Below are 15,215 nucleotides of genomic sequence, written 5' to 3' on the forward strand. Positions count from 1 at the left end.
TATATATATATATACATTTTAATTAAGTCGTTATTTCGTCGTTAATCGTTACATATATATATTGTTTCGAAACCCTTAAGTTAGTAGTCTCGTTTTATGTATATAACACATTGTTAATATGCTTAATGAGATACTTACTTATCATTGTATCATGTTAAATATATACATATGTTCATATATATATCATCATGTCGTTTTTACAAGTTTTAACGTTCGTGAATCGTCGGACAAACTGGGTGGTCAAACGTTTACATAAAATCTGTGTCAATTAATCAAGTCTTAACAAGTTTGATTTCTTAACATGTTGGAAACATTTATATATATGTAAATATCAATCTCAAATATATACATATATTTATATACATATCTTATTTACAAATAGTGGTTCGTGAATCGTCCGGAAAACTCGAAGGTTACATGAACACAGTTCCAAATTTTTTTGAATTTCAACTTAACAGACTTTTCTTTTCGTGTCAGAAACATTAATTCATTTAAAGATTAAGTTTAAATTTGGTCAGAAATTTCTGGGTCGTCACAGTACCTGCCCGTTAAAGAAATTTCGTCCCGAAATTTGGTTAAGGAAAGTTGATAACGAAAACCAGAATATTCTCGTATCAAGGAATATGATGTAACTTGAATTCTCATTATGAATTCGATTGTTCATAAAATCATCATCAAAAGAATATAATAAAATGGATTAATGGAGTATTTTGAATACCTTGAATGAGTCGAGTTCCGTTTATGAATAGCATGAGTTCAATAAATATAGAGTTTTTCATCTTTACGAAAATATGGATAAAACAATTCGATTATGCGAAGAGTATGAATGAAGCTATCGTAAAAGATGGAATTGAGAAAAATAAAGTTTCGTCTTAACTTTTGACGTAGTCACGGTGGATTTCCGGGTTTCAAGGAATGTAAAGAAAATCTTCGTAATCTATCTCAGATTTGATTTTTCGGGATTTAAGGAAATTAGGATCCTCTTTAATTAAATGCGGTAACCTGCCTCGATTGCTTTGCCTGATATTACCCCTATAAATTGACCTCTTCCGTCTCATTATTTTCACCATCCCTATACTTTCTTCCTTAATTCATACATCCAAAAGATTGTGAAAATGCTCAATCCAGTTCTAGTTCTTGACTTAATATTGACGTTCGCCACCATTATCCTTCTTTTCCAGCTCCCACCGGAGGAATCTGTTTACTTCTATTATGCTCTAGGGATTGTTATATTTATCATTCTCCCGTGTCTTTATATTGCTATACGCATTGATATACACGGTTTGTAATTTTTGTTTTGTTATCGGGCTTTATATTTTCCTTATATATATCGGAGTTCCATGCTTTTCTTCTCGACTTTAAGTAAAGTGGTCAAGACGTCTCGATTTGTAGGTACAAAATTTCTAATGAACATAACTAATGTTTTAAGCAGAAAGGAATTATAATAGCACGATTTAATTTGGTAAAATACCGGTATTACGGAAAAGATAGAACTATCAAGAAAATATGTTCTTGATATGTTTAGAAGTTAAATAGAATGAAAGAATCGTGTAACATGGCACACGATGACGGTATAATCTGTGAATCATCATGTTTCATTAGAAACTCAGCATGACTTACTGTAATATAACCACGTTGATCAGGCATCATTATATTATACTAACTCATGCTTCAATTCCCAACACTACTTCAAAAACATTCATAATTTAAACTCGAAGTTTATAGAAATTTAGAAACTAAAACAGTTTCTTATATGATGTAATACGGATAGCACGAAGAGATAAATAATTTCGGACAAGAATAATTATGAAAATATCCTCAGAAATATCGAGGATATTTATGATGATATTTTTAGAATTTCTATGATCAAAGGTTGATGAGGAAAATTCTTCCGCAAGAATATAGAATAAGTAAGGAGCAAGATATTCGCTAAAGATTTCATCGAATATAGAATTATCTGGATTCTTTATGTACAAGTTTAGTCCTTGTGATTTGTTCACCGTCTCCTTCATAGTTTTGCTTAATCCGCTTTCCAGTATCAATTTTTCTGTTGAGCGTTTCCAACACTCTATTCTCTATCGTCAAACTTTTGACTATTAAGGTCGTTTACAGTTTTTGCTGCTTCATCAGCATTTTCAAACCTGGAGAGCTAATTCGCAGGTTGGGTGCTTTTCAGAATTTCAGAATTGGAGTACGTAAGTTCATGAGATAGACGTCATATGTATATATGTAGCTGTTGATGTAGAAATGATGCGGAATCAATGATTGATACTTCCCGGCATTGGTATGGCAGCTATCGTTACAAGGCGTTTGATGAGTACATGATAAAATTTCAAGGAATAAATATAGTGATTTGCAGAGAGGTTTAAGTTGCAGAGTAACGGAGTCACTGGTACGTTTATCGCTAATATGGTGGAACATAAAAGGTTCCCCGGTAACAACGATAGAAAGACAATCGTATATGTCAAGGTTAAATTAAGGCTTGTCCGAATGAAAAGTCGAAGTTGACTTGCTGAAGGTGTGACAAAACTGGATACTTGAAAATGAATTGCAAAGTTATTTTCAGTAATAATAATGCCGAAGGATTTATTACGGATACGTGTTAAAGTCTTACTTAGGTTTTGAGAGCTTTCCAGGTGTATGACTATAAGTATAACTCTTTCCTTCTATCGATATTGTGTGGTTGGTTCATCTTCTCATTTGTTCAATAGTTGAGGTGTTTTTAAAAAAAAATCATGAAGGGTTTGAACGTAAGTTGTAATCGTTGATATACATGTGATGTTTAAAATGAATTCATTTAGGATTTTGAATATATTTTTGGGTTTTATGAATAAGAGTGATGTTCTAGTACAGTTTTGAATTCAAAGTTTGGTTTTAATAGGTGTAAGAATCTAAGAGTGATGTCATCTGTTATATCTTGGATTCTGATATGTCAAAAATCAGAATATGTAATTGAATCTGAATGAAAATGGTTGTTCTGATTTCTATGGAAGAATGTATATCGTTGTGAAAGTAGTGAGTATAGATAATGAATATCAAATAATTGAAGAGTGTACAGTGTAACATATTAATTATGAACTTAAATATTTCTCGGTGGAAGATGTTGGTGTTCGTGGAATTCTTGTAAACTTCGTAAGGTACGAATGATATTTTCTAAAAAGTTTCAGGTACATCTAAAATGAAAGTGTAAAACCAAACTTATAATTGAATAATACACTTGGTTTATTAGGGAATAGAATTCTTTGAGGTGATGCAGAGATTTAGGTTGTTAACGAAGGATGTATATCATGGCATTTTAGTAATGTGAATTAATCGAGTAGTATTTACCCTTCAAAATTCACACGTATTAGATTAGTATGAAAAGATATAATATGGTTTCAAAATTCATATATAAAATATATATGTATAAATTCTTTGGAAAGAATGAGTTAATATTTCATAACTCGATAGTATAATATTCTTATTGGTGATTGATGTGTTGATATCTGCGTGGTTATGGAACTTATGGAGCTTGTGGTACTGCATGTGTTGCTGATGATGGTGAGACTGTTGGTGATACAGGTGCTATTGATGGGGGTACTGGTGATGCCGGTGGTGTTGCTGGTGCTTGTAAGTTGTGCACCATATTCTCCAGATTGATTACTCGATCGCGAAGTTCGTTGACTTCTTCTATTACTCCGGGATGATGGGCGGTCGGAATGAGCGGATGAATAAGGTTTAGAATAGTAGATATGACGTAATCGTTGCGAGCTATTCTGGAAATGAGGGTGAAGATGGTGTTTCTGACAGGTTCGCCGATAAGTGCTTCAGGTTCTTCGCCAAGAGGAAAATTTTGTGGATGGAAGGGATCGCCTTCTTCTTGTCTCCACTGATTAAGTCGACTACGAACCCATCCCCAATTCATCCAGAATTGGTGATGGCTGATTGGTTGGTCCATTCCGGTTACACTGCTTTCGGAGCTCAGGTAGAAATCCATATCGGAATAGCTGTCGGAATCTGAGGAACTTGAACCAGTTGTAGGATTCATCTTACACGGTTAGATAAAGAATTTTTGATGTGAAATGATTTTCAGATATCGGATGATATTCTATTTGCATAGAATACCTATATAGAGTACACAGGATCCCGCAAATTACGGAGGAATTTTCGGAAGCTGTCAGACAAAGGTTACAGTATCAGATATGATAAGATATGAATTTATCTATACACTATCTATGCAATAAATGCAGTAAGACGTGTCTAGACTTAAGAATGATAAACAGGTTATTTTTGACAAGAAATGATAAGCAAAACTTTTTGACATGCAGACACGGTCTAAGTCTAGACTTACTAATGCATCATAACAACTATCAGTTAGACACACTAATGCAAAACCTGGTTCACTAAGACCAACGCTCTGATACCAACTGTGATGATCCGTCCAAATCCCTTTAGACACAGTACATCATTCATCGATTTCATTGCGAGGTATTGACCTCTACATGATACCTTTTGTAAACATTGCATTCTTTAGAAAAGGCACACCATAAATGAATATCTAAATCCAAGGTTTTTGACATCTGATGATTTCTACATATAGACAATCACCGTAAATAATAGTTTACAATAATACATCCGTTGACAATGCAGTCAAAATAAGATACATGGTGATGATTTTGTGAATGCAAAGTTTTCTCGAATAAAGCATGTATGATTCCATGCACATAACTTGTATATCGTATAAGCAAACAGCGGAAGACTTCGAGGGACCTGAGAATAAACATACTAAAAGTGTCAACACAAAGGTTGGTGAGTTCATAGTTTTAATATTGCGCATAATATGTATATAAAGGTGGACCACAAGATTTCAGTTGTTTCATACAAATCGTTTATCAAAATATTCTACGAAATTGAGCACCCTGGTAACTAAACTTAACGTATATATAATAAGTACCCCTATTTTAATATACATGCAACCAACATGTACAATACACGCAAACTAACATGTACTAAACTAAAATAGCATACGCCCGCTTTATAGTTCAGGCTAGGGTCTCTATACCTGGAACGGACGGGGATGTCAAGCCCTATGGATCCATATACAACTACTCGCGCCCACCAGTTCTTATAACCGGCAGTTACTAGTTACCAAAGCTAAGGGATTTTTGGTTTAAACTCAGTGTAGAATTAAGTATGTACTTGTGTCCATTACGTATAAATAAAGTACATGTATTCTCTGCTCAAAATATTTAAAGCATTTAAAAAGGGATCTATAAACTCATTTGCACAGATTTTCAATTAATTGAAAATCAGACTTGGCCACGGATCGATTCACGAACCTATAATAATTATATACTTATATATCAAAGTATGATAGAAATATATTCACATCATATTTTTTATTTACGTGTTGATGATTTAAGTTGTCAAGTTAGCAGTCCAATGTTAGTAGTCCAATATTAGCAGTCTAATGTTAGTAGTCCATATATATAGTCCAATATGAAATGCCCCGTTCATATCGATGATAAACGTTTCATATTAATTGGTGTCATTGCAAGGTTTTGACCTCTATATGAGATGTTTTTCGAAACCTGCATTCGTTTTTAAAACAAACCATAACCTTTATTTATTCGATAAAGGTTTAAATGACATAATATAGATTATCAATCAATGATAATCTATAAATACATATTTATCCCATGACCATTACAAATATATTACAACAATTTATAACTCCGAATGCAGTTTTTAAACAATATTATACAAGCATGCTGACTCCAAGTCTTGTCTTTTAAATAGCATGCTACAGCGGAAGTCTTTAATAATCACCTGAGAATAAACATGCTTAAAACGTCAACAAAAATATGTTGGTGAGTCATAGGTTTAACCTATATAATAATTCATAATAATAGACCACAAGATTTCATTTTTCATAAACATCATACAAGCATTTCGCAATCTGTATAAAAATCATTCATATGGTGAACACCTGGTAACCGAACTAACAAGATGCATATAGAATATCCCCCGCATACAGGCATTTTGCAATCTGCATGCTATATACCGACCGTCGCAATCATTATATATCAATCAAAGTACTAAAGCATTCGTAACCCGAATGGGACGTGTCAAGGTCCATAGATCTATCTTTAGGATTCGCGTCAATTAGGGGCCATTTCTCTAATTCTTAGGCTACCAAGCTAACAAGGGCGATATTCGATATTCGTAATTCAACCATAGAATATAGTTTCAAGTACTTGTGTCTATTTTGTAAAACATTTACAAAGCTGCATGTATTCTCATCCCAAAAATATTAGATAGTAAAAATGGGACTATAACTCAGTTGCACAGATTTTCAATTCGTTGAAAATCAGACTTGGCCACGGATCGATTCACGAACCTATAACAAATATATAAATATATATCAAAGTATGATAAATATATTCAAATCATATTTTTATTTACGTGTTGATGATTTAAGTTGTCAAGTTAGCAGTCCAACGTTAGTAGTCCAATGTTAGCAGTCCAACGTTAGTAGTCCATATATATAGTTCAATACATCACCCTAGAATAATCAAGACGTATTGTAAATATAATGTCTAAGACTCAATCACAACCCATTGTACAACTATTGTCTTTGAAGTTATCTCGACGTGTTGTGTACATGTGTCTTACGATTTATCTGACGTATTGTAAATATATTGTCTAAGACTTAATCATGACCCATTGTACAACTATTGTCTTTGAAGTTATCTTGAGGTGTTGTGTACATGTGTCTTACGATTTATCTGACGTATTGTATATATATTGTCTAAAGTTTAATCACGACCCACTGTACAAACTGTTGTCTTTGAAGTTATCTCGACGTATTGTGTACATGTGTCTTACGATTAACCAAGACTAGTATAGTACAAGGAAATATGTATAAATACATGTATAATACAAGAAAAGTTAGCTAGGACATGGTTAGTATAGATTTTTACAAAATAATCCCGTAGCTATTTTGGTGATTTCTAACCAATCTTGTTTTGCCCATATCTTCTTCGTTATAAATCGATTTTGAGTGATTCAAATTGATATGGTTTCGTAACGAACTGTAGTATTTAGAACTAAACTTAAAAATTAGTGGTTTATAGTCTGAGTTACAGGTTACAAGTCCATATTTGAAAGAGGTAGTCATTTCCGTCGAAAGAACGACAGCTTGATGACCATTTTGAAAAACATACTTCTACTTTGAGTTTAACCATAATTTTTGGATATGTTATCATGTTTATATGAAATATTATTTTCCCAAAATACTAATCTTTAAATCAAAGTCTAAGATAGTTTTTTTTTAATTATCCAACCCGAAACAGCCCCCGGTTTTACTACGACGGCGTATGTCCGGTTTTACGGTGTTCTTCGTGTTTCCAAGTTTTAAATTCTTATGTTAGCATATCATATAGATATAAAACATGTGTTTAGTTGTTTTTAAAAGTTAAGTTAGAAGGATTAACTTTGTTTGCGAACAAGTTTAGAATTGACTAAACTATGTTCTAGTGATTACAAGTTATTTTCTTCGAATAAGATAGTTATATAAGTAAGAATCGAATAATGTTATGAACATCGTTACTACCTCAAGTATAGTAGGTAAAACTAATGGAAATGATGAGAAATAAACTTGAGCTTCAAAGGATCTTTAATGGCTTGGAAGTTCTTGAAGTAGAATCATGACACGAAAACAAGTTCAAGTAAGATTACTACTTGAATTAAGATAGTTATAGTTATAGAAATCGAATCAAAGTTTGAATATGAATATTACCTTGAATTAGAAAGATAACCTACTGTAAATAACAAATGTTTCTTGATCTTAGATGATTACTTGGAATGGATTTGAAAGCTTGGAAGTAGTCTTGCAAACTTGAAATGATTCTTGAAGTGTTCTTGAAAGATTGTTTTGTATGATGATTTATGTTTGGATTTTTGAACTAGATTGATGTAGATTATCAATGTTACTGAAGTAGAGACGTTCTTGTGTTTAGAGAGAGTTAAGATGAAGAAAAATATCAAAGAAATGTGATGTGTGTGTTGTTTGAAAAAAAATGCCTAATGCTTAGTCAATATAAGGTTACTAGTTTTTGTTTTCTTGCTCATAAGTCATGCTAGTTGTCAAATGATGGTTCCCACATATTTGATGACTCATTAAGGGCTGCTAAAAGCTGATCATTAAAGTGTATATACCAATAGTATGTACATCTAGAAGCTGGGTATAATACGAGTACAAATACCGAACGAATACGAGTAGAATTCTTGATGAAAACGAACAAGAATACGATTACAACTATCTTTGTCAAGTATAAGTATTTTGATATATGTCTTTAAGTATTTCAAATGTGTATTAATACTTCTTAATACATTATATATATATATATACATTTTAATTAAGTCGTTATTTCATCGTTAATCGTTACATGTATATATTGTTTCGAAACCCTTAAGTTAGTAGTCTCGTTTTATGTATATAGTTCATTGTTAATACACTTAATAATATAATTAATTATTATTATATCATGTTAAACATAATGTATTAATATATCTTAATACAATACATGTGTATTTATTTTAATTAAGACATTATTACGTCGATAACCGTTACATATATATCTTGTTTCAAATTCCTTAATTTAGTAGTCTCATTTTATGTATATAACCCATTGTTAATATACTTAATGAGATACTTACTTATCATAATACCATGTTAATATATATATATATATATATATATATATATATATATATATATATATATATATATATATATATATATATATATATATGTCCATATATATATCATCATGTCGTTTTTACAAGTTTTAACGTTCGTGAATCGTCGGACAAACTGGGTGGTCAAACGTTTATGTAAAATCCGTTTCAATTAATCAAGTCTTAACAAGTTTGATTGCTTAATATGTTGGAAACATTTAGTCATGTAATTATTAGTCACATATAATATATTTATGGAAAAGTTCGGGTCGTTACAGTACTTACCCGTTAAATAAATTTCGTCCTGAAATTTTAAGTAGTTCAGGTGTTGACGCATCTTCTGGAAATAGGTGCGGGTATTTCTGCTTCATCTGATCTTCACGCTCCCAGGTGAACTCGGGTCCTCTACGATCATTCCATCGAACCTTAACGATTGGTATTTTGCTTTGTTTGAGTCCTTTAACCTCACGATCCATTATTTCGACGGGTTCTTCAACGAACTGTAGTTTTTCGTCAATCTTAATCTCGTCTAAAGGAATAGTGAGATCTTCTTTAGCTAAACACTTCTTCAAATTCGAGACGTGGAAGGTGTTATGTACACTGGCGAGTTGTTGAGGTAGTTCAAGTTGATAAGCTACTGGCCCAACACGATCAATAATCTTGAATGGTCCAATGTATCTCGGGTTTAGCTTCCCTCATTTGCCAAAACGAATGACACCTTTCCAAGGTGATATCTTAAGCATGACCATGTCACCAACCTCAAATTCTAAAGGTTTTCTTCTGACATCGGCGTAGCTCTTTTGTCGACTCCTGGCTGTTTTCAACCATTGTTGAAGCTGGATGATTTTCTCGGTCGTTTCCTGGATAATCTCTGGACCCGTAATTTGTTTATCTCCCACCTCGCTCCAAAAAATCGGAGACCTGCACTTCCTACCATAAAGTGCTTCAAACGGTGCCGTATCAATACTCGAGTGATAACTGTTGTTATAGGAAAATTCTGCTAATGGTAGATGTCGATCCCAACCATTTCCAAAATTAATAACACATGCTCGTAGCATGTCTTCAAGTGTCTGTATCGTCCTTTCACTTTGCCCATCAGTTTGTGGGTGATAGGCAGTACTCATGTCTAGACGAGTTCCCAATGCTTGATGTAACGTCTGCCAAAATCTTGAAACAAATCTGCCATCCCGATCAGAGATAATAGAAATTGGTATTCCATGTCTGGAGACGACTTCCTTCAAGTATAGTCGTGCCAATTTCGCCATTTTATCATCTTCTCTCATTGGTAGAAAGTGTGCTGAATTGGTAAGACGATCGACTATTACCCAAATAGTATCATAACCACTTGCAGTCCTTGGCAATTTAGTAATGAAATCCATGGTAATGTTTTCCCATTTTCATTCCGGGATTTCAGGTTGTTGAAGTAGACCCGATGGTTTCTGATGCTCAGCTTTGACTTTAGAACAAGTCAAACATTCTCCTATGTATGTAGCAATATCGACTTTCATACACGGCCACCAAAAATGTTTCTTGAGATCTTGGTACATTTCCCCCGCTCCGGGATGTATTGAGTATCTGGTTTTATGTGCTTCCCTAAGTACCATTTCTCTCGAATTCTCAAACTTTGGTACCCAAATTCTTTCAGCCAAATACCGGGTTCTGTCCTCCCGAATAGTAAGCTGTTTATCCAATCCTTTGGGTATTTCCTTTTCAAAACTACCTTCTTTCAAAACTCCTTGTTGCGCCTCTTTTATTCGAGTAGTAAGGTTAGTATGAATAATTATATTCATAGCTTTTACCCGCATTGGTTCTCTTTCCTTTCTACTCAAAGCGTCGGCTACCACATTCGCCTTCCTCGGGTGATAACGAATCTCACAGTCATAATCATTTAGCAGTTCAACCCACCTACGTTGCCTCATGTTCAGTTGCTTCTGATCAAATATGTGTTGGAGACTTTTGTGGTCGGTATATATGGTACATTTGACCCCTTATAAGTAATGTCTCCACATCTTCAATGCAAAAACAACAGCGCCTAATTCCAAATCGTGAGTTATGTAATTCTGCTCGTGAATCTTCAATTGTCTAGATGCATAAGCAATTACCTTCGTTCGTTGCATTAATACACAGCCAAGACCTTGCCTTGAAGTGTCACAATAAATCACAAAATCATCATTCCCTTCAGGTAATGACAATATAGGTGCCGTAGTTAACTTCTTCTTCAACAATTGAAACGCTTTCTCTTGTTCATCCTTCCATTCAAATTTCTTCCCTTTATGCGTTAATGCAGTCAAGGGTTTTGCTACTTTGGAAAAATCTTGGATGAATCTTCTGTAGTAACCAGCCAATCCTAAAAATTGGCGTATGTGCGTTGGGGTTTTCGGGGTTTCCCAGTTTTCAACAGTTTCAGTCTTTGCTGGATCAACCTGAATACCTTCCTTGCTCACTATGTGTCCGAGAAATTGAACTTCTTTCAACCAAAATGCACACTTAGAAAACTTAGCATACAGTTCTTCCTTCCTCAACAATTCTAGCACCATTCTCAAATGTTCTCCATGCTCTTGATCATTCTTCGAGTATATAAATATGTCATCGATGAAAACAATGACAAACTTGTCAAGATATGGCCCACACACCCGGTTCATGAGGTCCATAAACACAGCTGGTGCATTAGTCAATCTAAACGGCATAACCATAAACTCATAATAACCGTAACGCGTTCTAAAAGCAGTCTTTGGAATATCCTCCTCCTTCACCCGCATTTGATGATAACCGGAACGTAAATCAATCTTCGAATAAACCGACGAACCTTGCAGTTGGTCAAATAAGTCGTCGATTCTCGGTAGTGGATAACGATTTTTGATGGTAAGCTTGTTCAACTCTCGGTAGTCAATACATAACCTGAACGTACCATCCTTCTTCTTGACAAACAAAACTGGAGCTCCCCACGGTGATGTGCATGGTCGAATGAAACCACGCTCTAAAAGCTCTTGTAATTGGCTTTGTAATTCTTTCATTTCACTAGGTGCAAGTCGGTAAGGAGCACGAGCTATCGGTGCAGCTCCTGGTACAAGATCTACTTGAAATTCGACGGATCGGTGTGGCGGTAGTCCCGGTAATTCTTTTGGAAATACATCGGGAAATTCCTTTGCAACGGGAACATCATTGATGTTCTTTTCTTCGGGTTTGAATTTCTCGACGTGCGCTAAAATTGCATAGCAACCTTTTCTTATTAGCTTTTGCGCCTTCAAGCTACTAATAAGATTTAACTTCGCGTTACCCTTTTCTCCGTACACCATTAAGGGTTTTCCCTTCTCGCGAAGAATGCGAATCGCATTCTTGTAACAAACAATCTCTGCTTTCTCCTTGATCATCCAGTCCATGCCGATTATTACATCAAAACTCCCCAATTCTACTGGTATCAAATTAATTTTAAACGTTTCGCCAACCAGTTTATTTTTTCGGTTTCGGCATATTTTATCGGCTTTAACTAGTTTACCGTTAGCTAATTCAAGTAAACACTTATTATCCAACGGCGTTAACGGACAGTTTAATTTGGCATAAAAATCTCTACTCATATAGCTTCTATCCGCACCCGAATCAAATAAAACATAAGCAGGTTTTTCATCAATAAGAAACGTACCCGTAACAAGCTCCGGGTCTTCCAGCGCTTCAGCCGCGTTAATGTTGAAGACTCTTCCTCGGCCCTGCCCATTATTATTCCTTTGGTTTGGGCACGCACTTTTGTAATGGCCCTTCTTCCCGCATCCGAAACAAGTAATGTCGGCAATATTTGTTCCTTTAACCACTGGTCCGTAGACTTCACACTTCATCGCACCATGACCCTTTCTATTACACTTGGTACATGATGCGGAACAGTAAGTAGTCGGATGGTACCCTTCACACCTTTGGCACAGAATTTTCTGCCTCTTGTCGTCATTGTTGTTATTGTTGTTGTTGCGATTGTTATTGTTGTTGGGACGGTTGTTGTAGTTGTTGTTGAGACAGTTGTTGTAGTTGTTGTTGTTGAGACGGTTGTTGTAGTTGTTGTTGGGGTTACGATTGTTGTTGCGATTGTTATTGCGATATATGGTGCGATTGAGGTTGTGATTATTATTGTTGTTGTACTGGTGACCCTTGTCACTGGTTTCTTCCCACTTCCTCTTGCCTTCTTTTATTTTGGCCTCCCCGGTTGCCAACTCTTTATTTCTTCCCTCAATCTGGCCCATGAGTTTGTGAGCCATTTGACTCACTTTCTGCATTGATGTAGGTGCGGATGCACTTACATTTTCCTGAATTCTAACTGGTAGCCCTTTCACAAACGCGTCGATCTGTTCTTCCTAGTCCTCAAACATACCAGGACACATTAGAGACAATTCTGTGAATCGTCGCTCATATGTGGTGATATCATTTTCTTGCACTTGAAGTTCTTTAAGCTCTGTCTTGAGCTTGTTGACCTCATTCCTGGGACGGTACTGCTCATTCATCATGTGTTTGAACGCTGCCCATGGTAGTGCGTAAGCAGTATCTTGTCCCACCTGCTCGAGATAGGTGTTCCACCATGTTAACGCAATACCTGTGAAAGTATGCATGGCGTATTTCACCTTATCCTCTTCGGTACATTTGCTTATAGCAAATACAGACTCGACATTCTCAGTCCACCGTTTTAGTCCGACTGGTCCTTCGGTTCAATCGAACTCAAGAGGGTTACAGGCAGTGAAAGCCTTGTAGGAGCATCCTACAAGGTTCCCTGTAGAGTTACTCCCACTGCTGGACCCTGAGGGATTGTTGCATAATGTAGCCTGTACTGCGGCTATGCTCGCCGCAAGAAAGTTACAGAATTCTTCCTCGTTCATATTCACGGTTTGTCTGGTAGTCGGTGCCATTTCCTTCAAAGATAGCCAAAAGAGTTAAGTTAATCATATAGAATATCAGGAGCAGTTAATAGTATTTCGTAGCGTAATATGAACTTATTTATAAAAGCCTTTTCTTCATATTAGCATTTTATAATTTTAATTCGGGTAGTACCTACCCGTTAAAGTTCATACTTAATAGCTAATATACGATTCAACTACTACAATTCTATCATGAAAAACTAATTACAATAATACTTCATATTTAAATCTTTAGTACAATATTTTAAAATCGTACAATACTGCTATTTTACATACAACATGAAATATAGCACACGATAATTATAATACAAGGCAGCTGTTAAGAAAATTCTAGTTAAACTCAAATCATTCAATAAAAACACGTAATTCATAGGACCAAAAACAAGTCATACACTCTGGTTTAACCAATACTATTTCCCTTCCCATGTCCAGTGTAAAATGTAGTGACCCGAACTTTTCCATGTTTATATATATATTAATTGAGACTGATATTTACATGATTAAATGTTTCCAACATGTTAAGCAATCAAACTTGTTAAGACTTAATTAATTGAAATAGGTTTCATATAGACAATTGACCACCCAAGTTGACCGGTGATTCACGAACGTTAAAACTTGTAAAAACTATATGATGACATATATATGGTTATATATATAGTTAACATGATATTATGATAAGTAAACATATCATTAAGTATATTAACAATGAACTACATATGTAAAAACAAGACTACTAACTTAATGATTTTGAAACGAGACATATATGTAACGATTATCGTTGTAACGACATTTAATGTATATATATCATATTAAGAGATATTCGTACATCATAATATCATGATAATATAATAATTTAAAATCTCTTTTGATATTATAAACATTGGGTTAACAACATTTAACAAGATCGTTAACCTAAAGGTTTCAAAACAACATTTACATGTAACGACTAACGATGACTTAACGACTCCGTTAAAATGTATATACATGTAGTGTTTTAATATGTATTCATACACTTTTGAAAGACTTCAATACACTTATCAAAATACTTCTACTTAACAAAAATGCTTACAATTACATCCTCGTTCAGTTTCATCAACAATTCTACTCATATGCACCCGTATTCGTACTCGTACAATACACAGCTTTTAGATGTATGTACTATTGGTATATACACTCCAATTATCAGCTCTTAGTAGCCCATGTGAGTCACCTAACACATGTGGGAACCATCATTTGGCAACTAGCATGAAATATCTCATAAAATTACAAAAATATGAGTAATTATTCATGACTTATTTACATGAAAACAAAATTACATATCCTTTATATCTAATCCATACACCAACGACCAAAAACACCTGCAAACACTTTCATTCTTCAATTTTCTTCATCTAATTGATCTCTCTCAAGTTCTATCTTCAAGTTCTAAGTGTTCTTCATAAATTCCAAAAGTTCTAGTTTCATAAAATCAAGAATACTTTCAAGTTTGCTAGCTCACTTCCAATCTTGTAAGGTGATCATCCAACCTCAAGAAATCTTTGTTTCTTACAGTAGGTTATAATTCTAATACAAGGTAATAATCATATTCAAACTTTGGTTCAA

Source organism: Rutidosis leptorrhynchoides, chromosome 6 (assembly GCF_046630445.1).
Source record: "Rutidosis leptorrhynchoides isolate AG116_Rl617_1_P2 chromosome 6, CSIRO_AGI_Rlap_v1, whole genome shotgun sequence".
In the NCBI taxonomy this organism is placed as follows: Eukaryota; Viridiplantae; Streptophyta; class Magnoliopsida; order Asterales; family Asteraceae; genus Rutidosis; species Rutidosis leptorrhynchoides.